The following is a 15,598-nucleotide window of genomic DNA, read 5'->3' on the forward strand; positions in this document are numbered from 1 at the left end:
GTGCATCTAGCCAGAAGACCTGGCAGACATTCAGCACTGTAACTCTTCATTGGTCCTTATTGTTCTAGTTTATAATTGTTTAAATGAACATTACTTCTTACAAATACTTTTAATTCTCACTCTTCATATTTCAAAAACCTATGTAGAAAAGTCAGCTGGTTTCTGACTTTTTTTCATACATTTTTGAAACTTGAAGACTGAGAATTAAAAGTATTTATAAGAAGTAATGCTCATTTAAACAATTATAAAATAGAACAACGTGGACCAATGAAGAGTTACAGTGCTGAATGCCTGCCAAGGTTTCTGGCAAGATGCTCTTTCTAAGGACCCAATAAAAATAGCAAGGAAAGGTACTGATTATTGGTTGCATACATTTTTCAGTTTGCAAATGAAAAGAGAGCATGACCATGGGTGGGTCAGGGTCATTCACTACAGATGTGTGTCGTAGTAGAGAATACGGGAGAATCACACCTAATTTAAGCATGAGGATTTACGCCAGGGTTCAGTTGGTGTAAATCTTCATGGCCAAAATTAGCCGTGGATCCCAGAGCTAAGCACTATTCTATAAATGATGCCCAACTTGGAGTGCTGTTTATAGAATAGCGTTCAGTGCTAATTTTTCATTTGGTATCCAAACATAGGTGCCATTTAGGGGCCCTTTTATAGAGTGGCGGTAAGCCCAATGCGGGATTACTGCTCGCTCTTTTGGGACTACTGCCGGCCCAACGTGGCCGCCTGTGGTAGTCCTGAACCGAGCATGTGCCATTTCTGGGGAGAAAAGAAAACCCCCGGAAATGGTTTGCACAGCAATAACCCGGCAGTAATCGGGCATCTCCGCACGCTACCCGGTTAATGCCAGGTTAGTGCGGGAGCTCTTATTGCCACCTCAATGGGTGGCAGTAAGGGTTCCCCGTCACATGGCCATGCGGTAAGAGTTCTCTTACCACATGGCCATGTGTGCCTGGGGTATTTTTTCCTGTTGCATTAAAAAGGACCCTGGTGCACGGGAAAAACAGCCCCCACCACCAGCGCAAGGCTCTTTTTCCCACAGCTTGGTAGAAGGACCCTTTACTGAATTTAGTCCAATGTGTATATATGATTATTACTATATACACATTGGACTAAATTCAGTAAAGGGTCCTTCTACCAAGCTGTGGGAAAAAGAGCCTTGCGCTGGTGGTGGGGGCTGTTTTTCCCGTGCACCAGGGTCCTTTTTAATGCAACAGGAAAAAATACCCCAGGCACACATGGCCATGTGGTAAGAGAACTCTTACCGCATGGCCATGTGACGGGGAACCCTTACTGCCACCCATTGAGGTGGCAATAAGAGCTCCCGCACTAACCTGGCATTAACCGGGTAGTGTGCGGAGATGCCCGATTACTGCCGGGTTATTGCTGTGCAAACCATTTCCGGGGGTTTTCTTTTCTCCCCAGAAATGGCACATGCTCGGTTCAGGACTACCACAGACGGCCACGTTGGGCCGGCCGTAGTCCCAAAGATAATCATAATGGAAATTAATTAAATCAGTTCCAATGAGAATGCAACACAGGAAGAAGAGTGGACAGAGCTAGAAAAGGGCAGATTAGGAAATACGTGAGCCATAGCCAAAGCACCATGCCCTTGTGCAGGGTCTGATATCCAAATAAAATGCAAATAAATGAGTATAGTGAAGTGGACCATCAGAAATCAGAGCAACAATCAGAGAGAATTGTCATTCAGCTATGCCAATAGAAACGTGCTCCATATTTCATTCATCGGTCCATAATTACTTCATGTTTTTAAATTACTTTTTTATCTGTAAATAAAATTTATAGCATTCATATAAAAAATGCAGTAAAGTAAAAAGTTCAGTAGGACACTATGCAAAATAATATGTAAAACACTCATTGTAAATTTCTATTAATGCCACAAAAGTCACTGTAATATTAGGAGTCTAATGAAAAAGCAACAGAGGATTTAGCTCAAAATAGTATCTTTGAAATTGTTAATATAATACTGATTCATGGAAATATTCCCAAGAATTTATAAACAAGGACTGGTTTATATGAGGGCTGAGTTTTGTCACACTATGGTGTCCTTTCATTAAGCTGTTTTTATTAAGTCTGTGCTATTTTTACAGGTGTGTTTCTCACATGCTAAGGCCACTTTTAGCATGGCAGTGAAATGGCCGCAATATTTTCCACTTAGTGGACATGTGTTAATTTCTCAATTAGCACATCAGCCCTTACTGCCACCTATTTACAAGGCGTTAGGGGTTCCCACGCTATACCCATGCTAATCAGCAGTGCATGGAAATTTAGGGGTCCTTTTACCAAGCTGCGGGAAAGAGGTCCCTGCGTTAGCGGCAGAGGGCTGCTTTTCCCACATGCCAGGTCCCTTTTTACTGCAGTGGGTAAAAAGACCCCAGGCACACATGGCCATGCGGTAAGAGAACTCTTACCACTTGGTCATGCGATGGGGAGCCCTTACTGCCACCCATTGAGGTGGCGGTAAGGGCTCCAGCGCTAACCTAGCAGTAACCGGGCAGCGCACGGCAATGCCCGATTACCGCCAGGTTATCGTTGTTCAAGCTATTTTCAGGGGTTTTCTTTTTCCCCAGAAAAGGCGTGCGCATTGGGCCGGCGGTAGTACCGGAAGAGCGAACAGTAAGCCCACATTTGGTTTGCTGCTCTGTAAAAGGGCCCCTTAATAATTAGTGCAGGGAACACCTACTCTCTGCCCCAAACATGCCCCCTGCACAAAAAAGATTATATTTTTTAGCGCAGGATTAGCACGCGCCAGTCCCAGAAGTACTAAGAGATACCTGAATATGTCCCATGGTAGTGCCTTTTAGTGTATGGTATGTACTGTATGTGTTACTGCTTACCACCACTTAATGAAAGGGCCCCTATGTCTGATCTTGCTAGGAAAATCATTCTTCTTGAGTCTGCCCCCCTTCAATCTCATTTCATGCCCTCTCGTTCTACCGCCTTCCCATCTCCGGAAAAGGTTTGTTAGCGGATTAATACCTTTCAAATATTTGAACGTCTGTATCATATCACCCCTGTTTCTTCTTTCCTCCAGGGTATACATGTTCAGGTCCGCAAGTCTCTCCTCATACGTCTTGTAACGCAAATCGCATACCATCCTCGTAGCTTTTCTTTGCACCGCTTCAATTCTTTTTACATCCTTAGCAAGATACGGCCTCCAAAACTGAACACAATACTCCAGGTGTGGCCTCACCAACGACTTGTACAGGGGCAACAACACCTCTTTTCTTCTGCTGGTCACACCTCTCTCTCTATACAGCCTAGTAACCTTCTAGCTACGGCCACCGCCTTGTCACACTGTTTCATCGCCTTCAGATCCTCAGATACTATCACCCCAAGATCCCTCTCCCCATCCATACCTAGCAGACTCTCACCGCCTAACACATACGCCTCTCTTGGATTTCTACTCCCTAAGTGCATCACTTTGCATTTCTTCGCATTGAATTTTAATGGCCAAACCTTAGACCATTCTTCTAGCTTTTTCAGATCCTTTTTCATGTTTTCCACTCCCTCCGGGGTGTCCACTGTGTTACAAATCTTAGTATCATCCGCAAATAGGCAAACTTTACCTTCTAACCCTTCGGCAATGTCACGCACAAATATATTGAACAGAATCGGCCCCAGCACCGATCCCTGAGGCACTCCACTACTCACCTTTCCCTCCTCCGAGCAAACTCCATTCACCACCACCCTCTGGCGCCTGTCCGTCAACCAGTTCCTAATCTAGTTCACCACTTTGGGTCCTATCTTCAGCCCATCCAGTTTATTTAAGAGCCTCCTGTGGGGAACTGTGTCAAAAGCCTTGCTGAAATCTAAGTAGATTACGTCTATAACACGTCCACGGTTCAATTCTCCGGTCACCCGATCAAAGAATTCAATGAGATTCATTTGGCACAATTTCCCTTTGGTAAAACCATGTTGTCTCGGATCTTGCAACTCATTTTCGTCCAGGAAATTCACTATCCTTTCCTTCAGCATCGCTTCCATTACTTTTCCAATAATCGAAGTGAGGCTTACCGGCCTGTAGTTTCCAGCTTCTTCCCTATCACCACTTTTGTGAAGAGGGACCACCTTCACAAAATATAACATAAAAGTAAACACAAAGTCAAACAAAATATTTTTAAGGGGTCAATTAATTCTTTTTGAAAGATTCTGAAAAATTCACATGGAAGCCCATCAGGGCCTGGTGCTTTGCCCACATTGAGTTGTTTGATGGCATCATAAATTTCTTGTGTCTTTAATGGGGATTTCAAAGTGCTTTGTTCAGATATTGAGAATGTGGGTTTATTTAGAGAGTCTAAATTTTTTTTAGACCTGGTAAGTTATTAATGTGATTCTGAAGAGTAGAGGGAGGCGTAAAACGAGTGAAAAGTATTGAGGATGTCTTTTGTGTTGATTATGGCCTTTTTGTTGGTGTCATATATTAAAGGAATTTGTGTTTTTGTTCTTTTTCTTTTTATATAATTTACTAACAGGTGACTGCTTTTGTTCATTTCTGCATATTGGGTTCTTTTATGAATAAATATGTCATGACCAGCTTTTTGTGCCCATAATTTGTTGTATTCATATCTATTTTGAAAGATATTTAAGGATGGTGAAATTTGTTTCTTTTATATATTGTTGTTCCAAATTTTTTTAGTTTGATTTCTAAATCATTTAGGTGTTTATTATTTGTTTTAAGTGAGCAGATAAGGAGATAATTTCTCCTCGTAAAGAAGCTTTAATAGCTTCTCAATTAATAATTGGATTAGTATCTGTTGGGTTATTAAAGAGAAAAAAATTGTTAATGAAAGAACGGATTCTAGTGATGCTTTCCTCATTAATCAATATGGAGGGACTAAGCCTCCATAACGGGCATAATGGGTTTTTACTGGAGTATTGTGAAATAAATTGAAGTATTCAATTTTACAGTAAGAAGCATGGTCTGAGATGGAAATTATGCCTATCTTGGTTGCAAGTAGAGAATACAGGAGGGAATTGGATATTAGGAAAAAAATCAATTCTGGTAAAAGTTTGATGAGAGTTTGAGAAAAAGGTGATTTCTCTGTTATCGGGATTATGGAGATCCCAGGGGTCTAAAAGGTGATGTTTAATATTAAGAAAGTAATATGGAATGTGACTTGGTAGGATGATATGGATATTTTGATTGTCTGTCTAACCAGGGGTCAAGGGGAAGATTGAAATCTCCACCTATTATGATTGGGTCATGTCCACATTCAGCAATATTTTGGAATAAATTAGTGAAAAATTCAGGATTGTCTCTATTTGGACCATATATATTTACTAAGATAACATTCATGTCATGTATATGAATTTTTAGTATTATCCATCTTCCTTCTGTATCAATGAATTTATCAATGACTTGAAAGGTAATGTCTTTAAGAAAAAGGATATAACTATAATCTCAAACGACTACTTCAAAATTTATTACAAACATTTTTTTTACAAAATAATCTTTTTCCTCATTTATTCATTTACATAAAACAACATCACACACTGAACTCACATTCACACACATCTCACATACCACAAAATACAATTAAATATTCAAACTTTGAACAGTCAAGTCCATGAAAAAATCACTTGTTCGTGTTGTAATCAGTCCACCTTTACATTCCTTTGATAAATCTTCAATAAATCTTCTTTATATTAATCCCACGATTAATGCAATCATATGATCAATCATATCTTTGTAAATCATTCAATATAATTTCTTACGTGGGTATCTAATAATCCAATCCAGATGGAAAAAGTGTTGACCAGTCCAAAAGATGAAGAACTTGTCCATTCCAGATAATAAAATTGACCAGTCCAGAAGGTGAAAAGCTTAACCAGCAACACACATGGAAACTTAACTGCTCAACTCCACTTCTTATTTTATTACATATCAATCTCTCTTCAAGAGCGATTAGAAGAAACCCCCTTGATAACCTCCATCCGGTCTCAACACTGGCCGTGTTTCAATATCCTTCTTCAGGAGACCTACTGTAACAACTTCACATCATTGTCTAGTACACCAAGACAGCTCTCCGTACTGCCTGCATCAACTCTCACAAACAGAATCCCTGTATTGGAATATGAAAAAGGATAGAGACACCATTATGTTTTCCTGATGTAGGAGAGTCAAATGAGTGACCTGTCCATCCTGCAGAAATAGTATATTGTTGCAGGCTGGAAAGGTGAGTTTCTTGCAAAAAGATAATATTTGCTTGTTGTTTTTTAAGTGCCAAAAATATTTTTTCTTTTTATTGGGTGTCTCATACCATGCACATTCCATGACACTATGCCCGTTTTATTCAAATGCATGACAAGGGAAAGATATTTTTAACCATAACAACCACAATGGATATAATATCAGGCATGAGATAAAAACATTCTGAGAGAAGCCACTTAGAAGTAGGATATACATGCATAAAAGAGAGAGAGTGTAAGAGGAAAGAGAGTAAGACGGCATGAAGAGCAGAAAAAACAGCTCAGCATAGGAAAGGAGTATGTTAGGGGGAGAGAATATAGACTATTGGCTGCCCAAGCAAAGGCTCAATCCCTCTTGATAAAAAAAATAATAAGGAAAACCTGGTTTGATTATGAGAAACTTTTTGCTAACATATTATAATATAATTTGTTAACAATTGACAACATGAGATCATACATAATAAACAAAATTACATTTTACATGTGATAGAAACATGTTTAAATTGTTTTAACATATTATATGCATTGCTGTACCATATTATCCAACCATACCATTATTTGAGTGCTGGTCTATGAAGTGCTGAAGATCTGTAGGGTTTTGGAAGCTGCATGTTTGGTTGTTTAAAGTGGCGATCATTTTTGCTGGATAATGGATTCCTTATTTGGCTCCGACTTCTTTCAGCAGTGAGTGCATAAATAGGAATTGCTTCTTTTTAAAAGCAGATGCTTTTGATAAATCAGCAACAATGAGAATTTTCTGACCATTGAACAAGAGTGGAGTATGGCGAGCAGCAGTAAGTATTTGGAAAGTCTGTGTAAATCGAAGAATTTTCGCCACTATTGGGCAGAGTGTTTTCATCTCAGGTCTTAATTTTCCAGGAGTATGATGAGCCCATTTGATCTCAAACGGTTTCTCAAATTGAATTTTGAGTACAGTAGGGAGCCAATTTTCTAGAAATTGTATGGTGGTGTTGCCTTCGTCTCCTTCCTTTAGACCCAGAATGTGTATATTGTTTTGATGGCTTCTGTTAGAAAGATCCTCCATCAAAGTTTCTAGATGGGATAATTTTATGTCAACTGCCTTGCGATGTTCTTCTAAGTTTGCAGCTGTCCGTTTAAGGTTAGATTCAGTTGTTTCTAAGCGCATATTGAAATCATTCATAGAAGAGGTAAGAGAGGCAACTTCCGTACCCAATTCACATGTTTTTGAAAGTGATGCATGGTTAGGTCTCGAAGATGTTTTAATTCTTCCATCACTGTGTCTCTTGAATAAGAGGGTGTTTTTGCAGGCGCCATCTTTTCAGGGCTCAGGAGATCACTTTTCAGTCTTTTTCAGCCTGGGAGAGGCATTGAAGCTGGATCCTGAGATGATGCTTTAGGTGATGGCATTCTGATGAATCCAGATGTGTTTATATAGATTTTAAATTTATAAAACCAGGATTACAGGTTTTCTTTCTATGCGAGGGAGAGCATTGTGCTTATGCTGCCATCTTGTCAGGTGTCCTCTAGTGCCCCCCGCTCTGTCTGTTTTTCAGCTGGGCAGGTAAAGTCCCCTTCTCCTTAGCAACCCTTCAGATGGTGAATCACACATTGTGGCTTTTTCACCCAAGGTAACTGGGCTTCATTCCCGGGTCTCCCTCTGATGGCCAAATCGGGTAACTTCAGCTCTTACCCTGAATGAATAACCTTATTCCCTTCACCCTGAGGGCATCCCAGGTCTTCCTTCCCTCCTTTAGTACCAAGATGGGGGCAATCCTGTACCTAAGGGTTGGTTTACATGGAATCCGCTCCCTAAAAGGGACCTTTGAGTGCTATTTCAACACATACCCCCCTTCTTCCCCCCAGTCTTAAGGAGCTGTCCCTCTTTCCTTACTAGCCCTACAGGCTAGCACTTTCCCATTCAGTGTGTTCTGCCAGCCCCTGGACAACTGCAGCCATGGAAAATTCCCCTCCATTCCCAGGCATTCTGCTCTTGGTGTTCTCCTTCTCCTGAGCTCCAAACTGTCCCTTCATTCCATATGTACGAATCTGTTCAGAAAAGGGCAATGTGGTGCCGAGACCGTGCCATCCCCATCACAGTGTCTTTGTGGAATGTACATTCCTTTGTGGACTTCTTTTTCTCCCTTTTCACTTCATCTCTGGCCTTCCTTTTTCCAATTCGTTTATCTCTGGTGCCTTGATTTCAGCACCCCCACTGCTGACCCATTCTCTCAGGCTTCCTATACATGCTGCTTCTATCTCATATACTTCATCTATGGTTCCCACCTCTCAACTCTCACCACCATACTCTTTTATTCTCCTTCCCTGGTGCCTTATTTCAGGCCTCTCCCCCACCAAGCAAGTGAGTACAGAAATACCAGTCTATTCTGAAACATTTGATAGGCTTGCATGTGCGGTAGATGTGACAAGTGTTTCTCAAGATTTAAATAAAAATGTAACAATCTCTTGTTCGCTTATTAGGGGAAAATATATTATTTCTGTATTTTTTAAAGAAACTTCAAAAATGAATAGATGCCAACATTTGTTGAATGTGTGATTATTCTCAGAAGCAAGACTAATGAACTGAACACACACTAATGAATGCTTATCCCTAAAGAACAATTACATCCTCAATCACTGGTACAAATTCCAGCTGAAAATGAGTCCTTATCTGACCCTTATGCCTGTCTCAGAGCAAGTATGAACACTGGGGTCGATATTCAGACCACAGGGAAAACAGCCCAACTAACTCCAGCAGTCAGCAGTGAGACAGGGTATTCAATGCTGGGCCATTTCTGGTGACTGGCATCGAATATCTGGTTTATTTTTGGCTAGTTTAAGCTTAACTGGTCAAGTAGCCTAGTTGTGAAACTACCAGTTTTGACATCCAGAGGTGGCTGGTTCAAATCCCACTGCTGCTCCTTGTGATCTTGGGCAAGTCCATTGCCTCAGGTACAAAATTAGATTCTGATCCCTCCAGGGACAGATAAATATCCAGTATACCTGTATGTAACTCACCTTGAGGTACTACTGAATAAGGTGTGAGCAAAATCCATATTTAATTAATAAAACCAGCAAAAGGCATCCTGCTATTTTGGTGGGCCGATTTAGTTACCAAACTTAGCTGATTGGACTGGATATTAGCAGATAGCCGGTTATATTGTGCAATATAACCAGTTAGCCACTAAGCACTGACTGGGAATATTCAGTGAGATATAATTGGTTATCTCCCACTAAATATTTACAGATAATCAGTTAAGTGCTATTTATCTGACCAGGAGCCGTTCTTGGCCGGTTTAATAGCATTGAATATTGTGGGGACTGTGTCTAGATTTGTTAAAGTATTTGTGTATCTCCAATATAAAATCAGAAATATACATATGTGAGTCAGTATTCAGTAAGACTTGTCTGGGCAAGAGTCTCTCCTAAATGGGTAAGTGCATACCTGGATTTTCAGTGGCACCAAGATAGTGCTGTTGAATATCTGAACAGATGACTACAACACTATCTAGTTAGTGCTGGATTGCCTGGGGGGGCAGAGTCAGGGCTGACCCAGAAGTTATGCAGGACCCACCAATATTCAATACCGATGTCTGAATAAGTAGCTGGCAGGTTGACTTATTATGGCTATGGATATCTACAATACCTGGATAACTTTGGAGTGGCACAAAGACCTGGATATTCAATGTTTGTACTTGAATAAGAAACAACACAAAATCTCCACAAAAATACTCTTTGGTAAACACAACCAACTAAACTACAAAACCAATGATCTGAACTCAATGCCTGCAAATAGCAGTACCTTTTTCTTTCTCTCTTTAAGCATTGTTTATATATATACAAATTCCTGGTATAATTTGTTCTTTATTTATGTAAGAGAACCCTCGGAAGACACCACTTATAAAGGCAATATCATTGGTTATTTTGCCTAGTGGCATAGCATCTCTTCATCGGGCTTTCCCTTAATTATAAATTTTTTAGAAATGCTATTGCAAACACACAAGAGTGCTCAAACTGAATGCGCTCAATAAAAAATAAACTTATCTGATCTTTAAGCCATGTCCATGTCTCTGAATTCTGTAATCCACATAGGCTTCCCCCTGGTTGCGCCCGACACCGCGGGTTTCAATGCTTTCCTCAGGGACTCGGGTTAATTGCCCACAACAGGTCCACAATGACCTGTAAGCTGAGACACCGACGCTGAATGCTTATGCTGCTTATGCTTATGTACTTGAATAAGGGCTGGCACTGAGTATCCATATTTAATTCAGCCTGCAGGGCCAGGTTTAAAGAAATTCTGCCTGGCATGGGCTAAATATCGACTGGATGGTTTTCTGGTTCATCCAAAATGCAGCCACAACACACCCCCTTGAAAGCAGTGCATTTCACAGATCTACACATGTAAAGAGCGGCTTTCTAAAATTATTCAGGCTGATTTGTAGCAGAGTTATTTGTTTGTCAGCTCACAGCAACAGCTTAATTTCCTAATATAAGTATAATATCTGGCCATTTGAATCAGTAAATGGTTACATAATATCTGTATAATTATAGTCCAGATTGGTGGGGGGGGGGGGGGGGGGGGGGGGGGGGAGAGGAGGTGGGTTCAGAATATACCCATTTTGCTGTGATCTGCAGCAGGCCTGGCTAAATTAAACCAATAGTGCCAGTGTGATCAAAACATTCAATATGTATACTCAGCATTACTAACAGTTCTGATAATAGTGTTGACTCTATTGATTAAGAGGCCTAGTGGTTAGAACACCAATCTTGATATCCAGAGGTGGCCAGTTCAAATCCCACTGCTGTTCCTTGTGATCTTGGGCAAGTCATGTAACCCTCCATTGCCTCAGGTACAAAAATTAGATTGTGAGCCCACCTGGGAAAGAGAAATATCCAGAGTATCTGAATGTAACTCACCTTGAGCTACTGCTGAAAAAGGTGTGAGCAAAATCCAAATAAATAATAATAATATGGTGACCACAGCAGCTGAATATTGGTCTGGCTGTTTATGAATGAACCATTTATATGTGTAAATTTTCTAAAATAAATTCCTTAGGGGAGGGAGACGTTTTCAATGTGGGCTCAATTGACATGTTATTTTACTGCTAATTCCAGTTATTAATAACATGGAGGGGCATTTTCAATGGATAACCAAGTCAGAATACGATGTACAGGTCATTAACTGACAACAGACTAGTCATACCCCCTCCCTCTAAAGTCAGATGGGAATCTAAGAGAGCTTCAGCTTTTTACTTTCTGGCACCAGTTATATGGAATTCACCTCCCCTCAGTTGGAAAAATCCTATTCCTTTTTTTCATTCTGCTCTAAAAACTTACTTCTTCCAGCTAGCATTTAGTACCTCTTGATTGTGAGTTTACCACCTCTACCAGTGGGTCTCTGCAATGAGAAATATGGTAAACTTGCCCTTTCTGAACTTATTCAAATACCAGAAATTAAAATGTCTGTTACTTTTTTATTTTGTGTGAATGGTTTGTTTGATCTCTGGGTCGTTTTATGTACCTCGTATGAATGATTATGGATGGAACCTGTCTTATGGCTTTATGACCTTCTTTTCTTATTGTGTTTAATATTTTTAATATATTGTAAACCATTCTGACTTGCTTGGCAAATAGATACGATATAGAAAAATTAATAAACAGTAAATGATATGTCAAGATTTCCTGCTTGAAAATATGTGAGATGGACATCCATGTGCTGGAAACGCCTAGCATGAACAGCCATTTTACAAAGTGCAACATCCGGGACATGGCATTCTTAGCAAATGGCCACACAGATGTCCATGCAGAGCAAAGGAGCAGTCTAGTGGTTAGTACATTTGATGGTAAACCAAGGGACTCAGATTGAAATTCCACTTTAGCTCTTTTATTTTGTAATTGTGAGCCATCCAGGAACAGAAAAATGCCTATTGCACCTGAATATACACCACTTCAATAGCCTTCAGGCTTCCATGTGACTTATATATTCACACACAGTAAGTATTTTTCTGTTCTTGGAGGATTCACAATAAAAAAGAGTTAAAGTAGGATTTGAACCTGGATCTCCCTGGTTCATACTCCACTGCACTAACCACTACTCCTCATCAGGGCCGCCGAGAGGGGGGGACGGGGGGACAAAAGTCCCGGGGCCCGGGCCTCCAGGGGGGCCCGGCGCCGCTGCCGCCGCCTGGCCCGCCCTCCGTCACTCCCAGAACTAACCTTAAGCCTCCTTTCACTTCGCAGCAAGCAGCAGCAGGTCAAGCCACTCCTTCCTTCCATGTCCCACCCTCGCCTGACGTAACGTCCGCAAGGGCGGGGCACGGAAGGAAGGACGAGAGGTCTGCCCTGCCGCTGCTTGCTGCGAAGTGAAAGGAGGCTTAAGGTTAGTTCCGAGGGCCCGGCCCTATAGCGGGTGGAGGGGGGCCCGGCGACCTCGGGTGGGTGGGCGGCGGGGGGCCCGGCAATCTCGGGTGGGCGGTGACCTCTGGTGGGGGGGGCGGGGACAGCCTTGTCCCGGGCCCAGCTCCGGCTCTCGGCGGCCCTGCTCCTCATACTTGCTTCCTGCTTTCTATAATACCTGAAGCTGTCATACAGCCTGATATCCCCTTTCAGTTTCAATTTCAGGGGAAAGGGAGGGGAACAGCAACCACTGGGGGATTAAGGAGGTGTTGTGCCTTCATCACGCCATTGGTCAGTTGCTCAATCAGGGCACCTTTTCGTACCCTGGACATGACTGAAACAGGTCTAACTTAGGACGTCCTTCATTTTAGATGTGGACATTTCTTCCCATTCGGTAATCCCCGTTGGATATCCTGTTTTGGACCCTCCCTAGTCCCACTCAAAACATGCCCACAACACGCTGTCTTGCTATTTGGACATACTGCAGTGTTGAATGTTGTCACAAAATGCCTAGCCACTCGCCCGCAGTTACACCATGGCCACTTAGAGAGTCTATCCCCAGCACAGCTCAGATCCACCTGCACCTGCCGCTTGTGCTCTATACTAGCACTCTCCTCCCACTGACTGGGTCACAACCGCCTCTGGGCGAGTCTCCTGCTTCCAAATTATCCCCAGTGATTTCTAGATTATTGGGGCCACACTCCCAGTGGTCCCACAGTTCCCAGAAAGCACTCACAGACACAACACACAAACCACCAGGATTCTTTATCAGTTCAGACCAGTAGAGTGAACAAACAATTGTGTTACTCTCAAAAAAATTGAACAGTGAACAAAAAATGTGCAATTAGCAAACAATAACAGGTAACTGAAATATGGATGAATTATAACATTAACTAAACATTTGTATACTGGCTAAACAGTACCGGGGAAGATCAAGACATATAATTCACCAAGCCACAGCAAACAGATCTGTCTCTCTTTCTTCCTGGCTAAGACTGAAGCAACAGTCAGCACTACTGGGTAATTTTTAAAACTCCAAGCCAACAGTCAAAATAAAAACTGGTTACATCACTACAGACACTTCCTATTATCTGTGAGCCAAATAAAGAAAGACAAGTCAGTCCTCTGTAACAGCTTTAAGCATAAACATGCACTATCTGCTGGCCAAACTGAAGAAATGCACTTCAAAATAGAATGCAGTAAAATATCCAATATATTTTACATACGTAAAACACACTGTTTCTTCACAGATGTCCCTTTTCTGCCTTTGCAAAATTGGGATTTGGATGTTTCAAGCACATGGATGTCTATTTTGGGCATTGTGAGACATCTATACTTTAAAATAAGCACCTAGCTTTCATTGCATAAATTGGACTTTTGCTAAAATAGCACAAGTTAGTAGTAAAATACAGCAAAATCTCTTAAGGTAGCCCACATTGATAACTTCACTAATTAATGTACTTGGGTACTGTCCCAAACTCTCCCTCCTGGAATATCCCCAAAAGGCAGGTAAAATGCAATATGTTGTTGTACTATGTACTGTATGTACTTTTATCCGTATACAAAGTTGGTAATTATCACCTTTGTGAAATTCTGGTTTCTACATTTCAAAAAAGATATAGTGGAATTAGAAATGGTACAGAAAAGGGGAACCAAGAAGATAAAGAGGATAGAATGACTTTCTTTTAAGGAAAATTCCAAAATTCCAAAATTCCAGGAATAACATGTATAGAATGTTTGTACGTTTAGGAAGCTTGCCAGGTGCCCTTGGCCTGGATTGGCCGCTGTCTTGGGCAAGATGCTTGGCTCAATGGACCCTTGGTCTTTTCCCAGTATGGCATTACTTATGTACTTATGTACTTATGAAATGTGAACAGAGGTTAGGATTCTTCAGCTTGAGAAATGATAGCTGAGGAAAATATAATATTGGTCTACAATATCATAAATGAAGTGGAATGGGTGAACAGAAAATAGTTGTTTACTCTTTCAAAATAACAAAGTCAAGGGGGGCACATAATAAAGATACAAGATAATACATTTAAAACAAATTGGAGAAAACATTTTTTTATTCATATCATAATTATGTTCTAGAATTCATTTTTGGAGGGCATGGTAAAAAGCAGTTAATATAGCTGTTTTTTAAGGTTTGATGAAGTTTCTGAAGGATAAGTTCATAAGCCATTATTTAGACTTAAGAAAATCCAGCAATTAACCCTTCTCGACCACTCATATCCAGCATCTTCCTTTATCTTCCCTTTCCTTCTCTCCCTTACTCCCTATGTCCAGAATCTCCCCTCTCCCCCCATGTTCAACACTTCTCCCCTTCTGTCCTCCCCTCCCCCACACTGGATTTTCCTCCTCCCTTTATCAATGCCATTGCCACACTACATCCAAGCAGGCATGCAACGTGAAAAGACAGCGTGGGACCTTTGTGCACAAATTTACTCTTCTAAAGGAAGCGTGTTGCAGTATATCTTAAACACACATTCCACTGGACAGGAGCCACCCTTAAAATTGTGCCACCTTAGTATCTAGTCTTTGTATAGTGCTATGGGCAACCTAGGTCTGACCCAATATGGTAGGTCTTAAAATCTTATGTAAAACCCATTTCCATGCACTCAACACTATTTTAGCCATGGAAATGGCTTTCAAAATTGATCTTAAATATTTATAAATAAAATAAGTAAATAAACAGTAACTGCTCAATCCACAGTTCTAAGTAGGATACAGTAAAAACATACAAAAAATATTAAAACAAATATTACAACAAAATAAAATATATTAAAACATAATAAAACAAAAATAAATAGCAACAAAATAAGCTATATCAATACAGACAAATTAACCAAATGCTCTCTAAAATAACAATTTTTTCATCTGTTCTTGAAAGATACAATAATTCATCTGTGTCCTGACCTCACTTGTAAGATGATTCCATTGAAAAGGTCCAGCAATGGAAGAAGACCTATTACAGGTTTTAACCAATGATCTCATTTTTAGA

General features: G+C 40.8%; 1 protein-coding gene across 1 annotated transcript in view; it reads left to right on the top strand.

The window, feature by feature from the left end:
* LOC115462091 (phospholipid-transporting ATPase ABCA1-like) overlaps nt 1-15,598 on the top strand; it is a 451,679-nt gene that overhangs the window by 319,406 nt on the left and 116,675 nt on the right.

The sequence above is a fragment of the Microcaecilia unicolor genome, chromosome 2 (assembly GCF_901765095.1).
Source record: "Microcaecilia unicolor chromosome 2, aMicUni1.1, whole genome shotgun sequence".
Taxonomy (NCBI): domain Eukaryota; kingdom Metazoa; phylum Chordata; class Amphibia; order Gymnophiona; family Siphonopidae; genus Microcaecilia; species Microcaecilia unicolor.